Here is a 9188-nt window from a genome sequence, read left to right as displayed (position 1 = left end):
TAAGCTCTTTAATCTTTTGTGCTTTGAAACGTCCTGGGAATGGAAGAGGTGGCTTGTAAGCAGGAGGAATGTACTTAGCAGGCTTGACAGCTTCTGAGTCTACAACTCGATCAACCACTCGAGCATGCACTCGGTCGAGTGGCTGTTCGAGTACTTGGTCGAGTGCAATAACGGACTCCAGTTGCTTTGCACAAACATCACTTGGGGCTTCAGTAACTAATGAATTCCGCCAAACTTGGACTTCACTGTCCTCAGTGACTTCCTCATCAGAGATATGAATGGCTTTTGCAGTGAACTCCCTTGGATTTTGAACAGCTTTTCCAGGGAGTTGGTTGGGTTCAGATCATTGTACTGTGATGTGAGCCTTTGATTCAACTCAGCAAACTGCTTGGCTTCCTCAATCTTGCCTTGTGTTTGCCCAATCAACAACTGTTGCATCATTGCTCTTAAGTCTTGTTCCTGGCCCTGGTTAGTCTGAAACCCTGGTGGGGGGCACAATTGGGGCTGGAACACTTGGTGTTGTTGCTTGGGGATGTAGTTTTGTTGCTGTTGTTGAGGCTGAGGAGGTGGATAGACTTGGTCTTGAGGATTGGCCACATTGGTGCTCCTATAAGAGAGATTGTTGTTTCTGAAACCTCCTTGGTTGTAGCCTTTGAATCCTCCCTGGTTTTGCATGTAGCACAACTCAGCAAATTCAGGCTCCCCCTCTTGAACTGGAGCTTCTTCTGCACCAATGAAGTGAATAGACTTGGACTGGCTGAGGAGTATCTTGTCAAGCTTCTCATTGACCATCTTCAAATCCTTCTTATACTTGTCCTCTTGATCAGTTGAGGAGCTCCTTATGGTCCTATCATAATACTCATTATAGTTGCCATCAGATTGAGCAAGGTTCTCAACTAATTCCCATCCTTCTTCCACATTCTGGTTGAGGAAGTTGCCATTAGAGGCTGTATCAAGAAGCATTCTTATCTTGGGAAGCACTCCTCTATACAAGGTGCTTAGAAGTGACTCATTGCTGAAGCCATGGTGAGGACACTGAGTCTGGAATCCTTTAAACCTCTCCCAAGCTTCACAAAAGCTTTCATTATTCCTTTGAGCAAACCCAGAAATTTCATTCCTCAACCTAGCAGTCCTTGCATTGGAGAAGAACTTGGCAAGAAAAGCTTTCTTGCATGCATCCCATGTGGTGATAGCTCCAGTAGGAAGAGTCTTCTCCCAAAGGTGAGCTTTGTCTCCAAGAGAAAATGGGAAGAGCCTTAATTTGAATCCATCTTCACTCACTCCATTGATCTTAGTGAGCCCACATATTCTGTCAAACTCATCAAGGTGATCTAGTGGATCCTCCATTGGCAACCCATGAAACTTGTTGGCTTGTATCATTGAGATCAATCCACTCTTGATCTCAAAGTTATTGTTTGCTACTGAAGGTGGCACAATTCCAGCCCTTTGGTTGTGGGTATTGGGTGCATCTCCTGCACCAATGTGCCTTGGTCTCTGCTCATGGATAGCTTGTTGCTCCATGATGGCTTGACCTTGTTGTTGTTGAACTACTCTTCCTTGCTTATGTCTCAAACCCTTTTGTAGCCTGTGGATGTTGTCAATAGGATGTTGAAGACTGTCTTTGCCTTTTGACCTTGTGTGCATCAACAAACTCTACTACAGACTTGAACAGGTACACGGTCGAGCGCAGGCTCGAGTGGGTGGTCAAGTCGACTGGGAAGTAATGGCTATTTGGATCCGGCTTCTGGCTCGATCAAGTGCTCGATCACAGCTCGGTCGAGTGGTGGTCGAGTAGGTGGTCGAGTGGGTACCTGAAACAGAAAACAGCCAAGCAAAGGAAGATTCGAGTTCAGTAACTTCACAAGTGTTTAAACGAACTTAATCTTAGACTAATAATGATCCTAAATGTCACAAAACACACTCAAATGGGCAACGGCGCCAAATTGAAACTGACTTTCTTTGTGGTGTGGTGAAAGAAAGATGTATGGAATGATGATGTATGGAATGAATAGAAGTCAGGGTGTTTCAATTCCCCTTATGCAGTTGCAGTATAAGAGGTGTCAATCCTATCTGAGTGATTGTGAACAATTAAGATGTGCATAAGAGTCTAAGTCAAGCCAATTGTAAAGATTGTTTGTCACTAACAATCCTAAAATGAGATATGAAATGCAGAAAGTAAAAACAACTAGAACAAGATACTAAATGCTAACAGAACAGACAAATTAAAGCTATAATGAAACTAGAACAGAGATAGACACTATGCTAATGAACTAATGCAAGACAAGTAATGAACAGGAAACTACGTGAATGCAATGGAAATGAAACAGGAATGAAACAAGACAATCACAAATCAAAAACACAAGTTCTGGGGATGAACTCGAGCAGCACTCGACCGAGTGTAGGTCGAGTACGTGGTCGAGCTAGACTTAAACGTGAAAACAGAGCAACACAAGAAAAACAGAGCAATGCTAAAACTAATCAAACAACAAGCAAGCAATGATATTTAGACTAAGATTTCAATAAACAAAGAAGACCTTGAGGAGGGATTCATGGGCTGAGCTAATCATTGTGGTTATCTAACTTGGTCAACAAATCTCAAGCAAACTTTGAGCTGATCTCTAGACATACTATTCTAAGACATGTTTAATCCACTCTCATGGCAAGAAACAATCAAACCTATGCATTTCTAGACTTGTTCTCACAAAGTAAAGAATCTACACAAGCAGGCATTAAGCAATACATCTCAAACCAAACAAGACCTCTAATCTCTTAGCAAGCCTAATGGTAAGCTCTAGATCTAGCCTTATCTATGCTCCTTAGACATTGGTGTGATGCTAAGATGCTTGAAATCAAACCCTACCTTCTCAAATATAGGGTCAGCATTAAGAATATCTAGCCTAGAAGAGATCTACAACAATCAAGCATGACCAAATCAAATAAACCACAAGATCAACCCAGCCTAACCCATCCTCAAGGTCCTAAACAAACTACTCACAAGAACACATGGTGAAATAAGTCAAAAACCCAGAAAATATTGAAACTTGCATCATTGGAAAGATGAAACAGAGATCTACAATATTTATGAAGGAATAAAACTCGAAATCTTAATACTTTGAAAGTTATGAAACAAACAAAATATAAGAATCTAGTCTTTCTCTCTCAAACAAGTACAAAATCTAAAAATAAAAGAAAGTGCAAAAGGAATAAAATCTAAAAAAGGTAAAAACTAGGTTTTAGACTCTCTAAAAAGCTGGACTCTTTGGTGGCTGCAGGTACAAGGGCTTTATATAGGAGATGAGGTGGAAGCCCTAAAAATACAAAAAGTCAAAGCAGTCAACGGCTCGGTCAACTCGACCAGTGCTCGGTCGAGTGGCTGGTCGAGCTGGCCTCTCTCGTGCATTCTCCACTCGGTCGAGTCCTCCTCAGCACACGGTCGAGTGGTGGTCGAGTGGTGCGGTCGAGTTGGACTCCGGACCTTGATTCTACAGCCTTAACTCTCTTGTTTTCTCCTCAGGATTGCTTCACTTCTCCTCAGCATTGCTTCCACGCTCCTTAAGCTCCAAAATCACCTGTTTATGCATGAAAAGATGCAAATGCAATGCAACTATACTCTAATGCATGATTAGTCCTAAAGCTACACAATAATGGCCTAAATGGATAGCAAAAGATGCAAAAGTTGTGAATAAACTAAGGGAAAACAAGGTAAAATATATGAACATCAACACCCCCAAACTTAGTCTTTGCTTTCCCTCAAGCAAATAATCAAGACAAAAGAAGGTAGGTGAGGTTTGAAAGTGGGATCTCAGCTCCTAAAGCTTGCAAATAGACTATCTAGAATCAATGTCCAAGTTACTAGTACTATGATGCAAGTTGAATGAGCTATACTTAAAGACTTTAGACAAGCATATCACAACCTTTATTGACAAGGTTTTATTCTTGTATGTGTCTAGGTGTTCTTACCTTTAGCATTCTTCTAAAGCTCAATCCATTTTCATGAGAGAACCTTGATTTTGATAAGCCCTACTCTAAAAAGAGACCATCATTGTCTCAAAGCCTTTATTTCCAAGCCAAATAAGTTTAAGCATTGCATAGAATTGATTCATGTTCTTGATTAATGAATGTTAAAGGAAATGGTTGATTTGAATGCATGTGGATGTCTAAGGCTCAAATCAATAAAGGTTGTGATATGCTTGTCTAAAGTCTTTAAGTATAGCTCATTCAACTTGCATCATAGTACTAGTAACTTGGACATTGATTCTAGATAGTCTATTTGCAAGCTTTAGGAGCTGAGATCCCACTTTCAAACCTCACCTACCTTCTTTTGTCTTGATTATTTGCTTGAGGGCAAGCAAAGACTAAGTTTGGGGGTGTTGATGTTCATATATTTTACCTTGTTTTCCCTTAGTTTATCCACAACTTTTGCATCTTTTGCTATCCATTTAGGCCATTATTGTGTAGCTTTAGGACTAATCATGCATTAGAGTATAGTTGCATTGCATTTGCATCTTTTCATGCATAAACAGGTGATTTTGGAGCTTAAGGAGCATGGAAGCAATGCTGAGAAGAAGTGAAGCAATCCTGAGGAGAAAACAAGAAAGTTAAGGCTGAAGAATCAAGGTCCGGAGTCCAACTCGACCGCACACTCGACCATGTGCTGAGAAGGACTCGACCGAGTGGAGAATGCACGAGAGAAGCCAGTTCGACCAGCCACTCGACCGAGCACTGGTCGAGTTGACCGAGCCATTGACTGCTTTGACTTTTTGTATATTTAGGGCTTCCACCTCACCTCCTATATAAAGCCCTTGTACCTGCAGCCACAAAAGAGTCCAGCTTTTTAGAGAGTCTAAAACCTAGTTTTTACCTTTTTTAGATTTTATTCCTTTTGCACTTTCTTTTATTTTAGATTTTGTGCTTGTTTAAGAAAGAAAGACTAGATTCTTGTATTTTGTTTGTTTCATAACTTTCAAAATATTAAGATTTCGAGTTTTATTTCTTCATCAATATTGTAGATCTCTGTTTCATCTTTCTAATGATGCAAGTTTCAATATTTTCTGGGCTTTTGACTTATTTCACCATGTGTTCTTGTGAGTAGTTTGTTTAGGACCTTGAGGATGGGTTAGGCTGGGTTGATCTTGTGGTTTATTTGATTTGGTCAAGCTTGATTGTTGTAGATCTCTTCTAGGCTAGATGTTCTTAATGCTGATCATATATCTGAGAAGGTAGGGTTTGATTTCAAGCATCTTAGCATCACACCAATGTCTAAGGAGCATAGATAAGGCTAGATCTAGAGCTTACCATTAGGCTTGCTAAGAGATTAGAGGTCTTGTTTGGTTTGAGATGTATTGCTTAATGCCTGCTTGTGTAGATTCTTTACTTTGTGAGAACAAGTCTAGAAATGCATAGGTTTGATTGTTTCTTGCCATGAGAGTGGATTAAACATGTCTTAGAATAGTATGTCTAGAGATCAGCTCAAAGTTTGCTTGAGATTTGTTGACCAAGTTAGATAACCACAATGATTAGCTTAGCCCATGAATCCCTCCTCAAGGCCTTCTTTGTTTTTTAATATCTTAGTCTAAATATCATTGCTTGCTTGTTGTTTGATTAGTTTTTGCATTGCTCTGTTTTTCTTGTGTTGCTCTGTTTTCACGTTTAGTCTAGCTCGACCCTGTACTCGACCTACACTCGGTCGAGTGCTGCTCGAGTTCGTCTCCAGAATTTGTGTTCATGCTTTGTAGTTGTCCTGTCTTATCTCTTGTTTCATTCCTGTTTCATTTCTATTGCATTCACTTAGTTTTCTGTTCATTACTTGTCTTGCATTAGTTCATTAACATAGTGTCTATTTTTGTTCTTGCTATTATAATCATTCTGTTTCATTTGCATTTAGTATCTTGTTCTAGTTGTTTTTACTTTCTGTATTTCATATCTCATTATAGGATTGTTAGTGACAAACAATCTTTACATTTGGCTTGACTTAGACTCATATGCACATCTTGATTGTTCACAAACACTTAGATAGGATTGACACCTCTTATACTGCAACTGCATAAGAGGAATTGAAACACCTTGACATCCATTCATTCATAACTCATAATTCCATACATCATTCATTCACCACACCACACAAATAGTCAGTTTCAGTAACATAGCTGTTTACTGCTTCGAATCAATGTTTTCTCTCGACTTTAGCCTGTTTTCTCTGTTTAAGTTTGTTTTGGGATAAACCGGGTTCAAGTGTTGTCTAAACACTCCAAATTCATCCTGAACTCTCACAATTAGGCAAATGCATTGGATTGTCACGCATTCTGACCCTAGAAACAGTAACAAAGCTGTTTACTGCTTCGAATCAATGTTTTTTTGGTTTTAGCCTGTTTCTAGACAAAATGGGTAAAAGTGGTGTCTAAACACTCAAATTCAACCCGAACTCTTATAATTAGTCAAACGCATTGGATTGTTACAAATTTTGACCCTAGAAAGAGTAACATAGCTGTTTACTGCTTCAAATCAATGTTTTCTAGCTTTAGCCTGTTTCGGGACAAAAAGGGTATAATTGGTGTCTAAACACTCCAAATTCAACCGGAACTTTTATAATAAGTCAAAGGCATTGGATTGTTACATATTTTGACCCTATAAAGAGTAACATAGCTGTTTACTGCTTCGAATCAATGTTTTCTCTCGGTTTTAGCCTGTTTTCTCCGTTTAAGTTTGTTTTGGGATAAAACGGGTTTAAGTGTTGGCTAAACACTCCAAATTCATCCTGAACTCTTACAATTAGGCAAATGCATTTGATTGTCACACATTCTGACCCTAGAAACAGTAACAAAGCTGTTTACTGCTTCGAATCAATGTTTTCTCGGCTTTAGCCTGTTTCTAGACAAAATGGGTAAAAGTGCTGTCTAAACACTCAAATTCAACACGAACTCTTATAATTAGTCAAATGCAGTGGATTGTTACATCTTTTGACCCTAGAAAGAGTAACATATCTGTTTACTGCTTCGAATCAATATTTTCTCTCGGTTTTAGCCTGTTTTCTCCGTTTAAGTTTGTTTTGGGATAAAACGGGTTTAAGTGTTGTCTAAACACTCCAAATTTATCCTGAACTCTTACAATTAGGAAAATTCATTGGATTGTCACACATTCTGACCGTAGAAACAGTAACAAAGCTGTTTACTGTTTCGAATCAATGTTTTCTCGGTTTTAACGTGTTTCTAGACAAAATGGGTAAAAGTGGTGTCTAAACACTCAAATTCAATTGAACTCTTATAATTAGTCAAATGCAGAGGATTGTTACATATTTTGACCCTAGAAATAGTAACATAGCTGTTTACTGCTTCGAATCAATGGTTTCTCATGGTTTTAGTCTGTTTTCTAGATTTAAGTCTGTTTTGGGATAAAACGGATTTAAGTGTTGTCTAAACACTCCAAATTCATCCCGAACTCTTAAAATTAGTAAAATGCATTGCACTGTCACACATTCTTACCCTAGAAACAGTAACAAAGCTGTTTACTACTTAGAATCAATATTTTCTCGGTTTTAGCCTGTTGCGAGACAAAATGGGTATAATTGGTGTCTAAACACTCCAAATTCAACCGAAACTCTTATAATAAGTCAAATGCATTGTATTGTAACATATAATGACCCTAGATAGAGTAACATAGCTGTTTACTGCTTCAAATCAGTTTTTTCTGTCTGTTTTAGCCTGTTTTCTCGGTTTAAGCTTGTTTTGGGATAAAGTGGGTTTAAATGTTGTCTAAACACTCCAAATTCATCCCGAACTCTTACAATTAGTCCAATGCATTGGGTTATCACACATTGTGACCCTATAAACAGTAACAAAGCTGTTTACTACTTAGAATCAATGTTTTCTCGGTTTTTGCCTGTTTCGGGACAAAATGGGTAAAAGTGGTCTCTAAACACTCCAAATTCAACCCGAACTCTTATAATTAGTCAAATGGATTGGATTGTTACATATTTTGACCCTAGAAAGAGTAACATAGCTGTTTACTGCTTCGAATCAATGTTTTCTGTCGGTTTTAGCCTGTTTTCTCGGTTTAAGCTTGTTTTAGGATAAAATGCGTTTAAGTGTTGTCTAAACACTCCAAATTCATCCCGAACTCTCACAATTAGGCAAATGCATTGGATTGTCACACATTCTGACCCTAAAAACAGTAAAAAAGCTGTTTACTGCTTTGAATCAATGTTTTCTCGGTTTTAGCCTGTTTCGGGACACAATGGGTAAAAGTGGTGTCTAAACACTCAAATTTAACCCGAACTCTTATAATTAGTTAAATGCATTGGATTGTTACATATTTTGACCCTAGAAAGAGTAACATAGCTGTTTACTGCTTCAAATCAATGTTTTCTCTCGGTTTTAGCCTGTTTTCTCGGTTTAAGCCTGTTTTGGGATAAAACAGGTTTAATTGTTGCCTAAACACTCCAAATTCAACCCGAACTGTTAAAATTAGTAAAATGTATTGTAATATCACACATTCTTACCCTAGAAACAGTAACAAAGCTGTTTACAACTTGAAATCAATTTTTTCTCGGTTTTAGCCTGTTTCGGGACAAAATAGGTATAATCCGTGTCTAAACACTCCAAATTCAACCGGAACTCTTATAACAAGTCAAATGCATTGGATTGTAACATATTATGACCCTAGATAGAGTAACATAGCTGTTTACTGCTTCGAATCAGTTTTTTCTCTCGGTTTTAGCCTGTTTTCTCGGTTTAAGCTTGTTTTGGGATAAAATTGGTTTAAATGTTGTCTAAACACTCCAAATTCATCCCGAAGTCTTACAATTAGTCACATGCATTGGGTTATCACACATTGTGACCCTATAAACAGTAACAAAGCTGTTTACTAGTTAGAATTAATGTTTTCTCGGTTTTTGCCTGTTTCGGGACAAAATGGGTAAAAGTGGTCTCTAAACACTCAAATTCACCCGAACTCTTATAATTAGTCAAATGGATTGGATTGTTACATATTTTGACCCTAGAAAGAGTAACATAGCTGTTTACTGCTTCGAATCAATGTTTTCTCTCGGTTTTAGCCTGTTTTCTCGGTTTAAGCTTGTTTTGGGATAAAATGGGTTTAAATGTTGTCTAAACACTCCAAATTCATCCCAAACTCTTACAATTAGTCAAATGCATTGGGTTATCACACATTGTGACCCTATAAACAGTAACAAA

General features: G+C 38.2%; 1 non-coding gene across 1 annotated transcript; it reads left to right on the top strand.

Moving 5' to 3' along the window:
* The first annotated feature begins 1018 nt into the window (after nt 1-1018).
* LOC147936260 (small nucleolar RNA R71) lies at nt 1019-1125 on the top strand. Its single transcript, XR_015569720.1, has one exon. It is a non-coding gene; the product is annotated as a small nucleolar RNA R71 (small nucleolar RNA).
* The last annotated feature ends 8063 nt before the right edge of the window (nt 1126-9188 follow it).

Source organism: Camelina sativa, chromosome 10 (assembly GCF_030686135.1).
Source record: "Camelina sativa cultivar CO46 ecotype springtype chromosome 10, ASM3068613v1".
Classification (NCBI taxonomy): Eukaryota; Viridiplantae; Streptophyta; class Magnoliopsida; order Brassicales; family Brassicaceae; genus Camelina; species Camelina sativa.
Note: the sequence above shows the minus strand (reverse complement) of the source record. Positions and strands in the feature narration are given on the sequence as shown.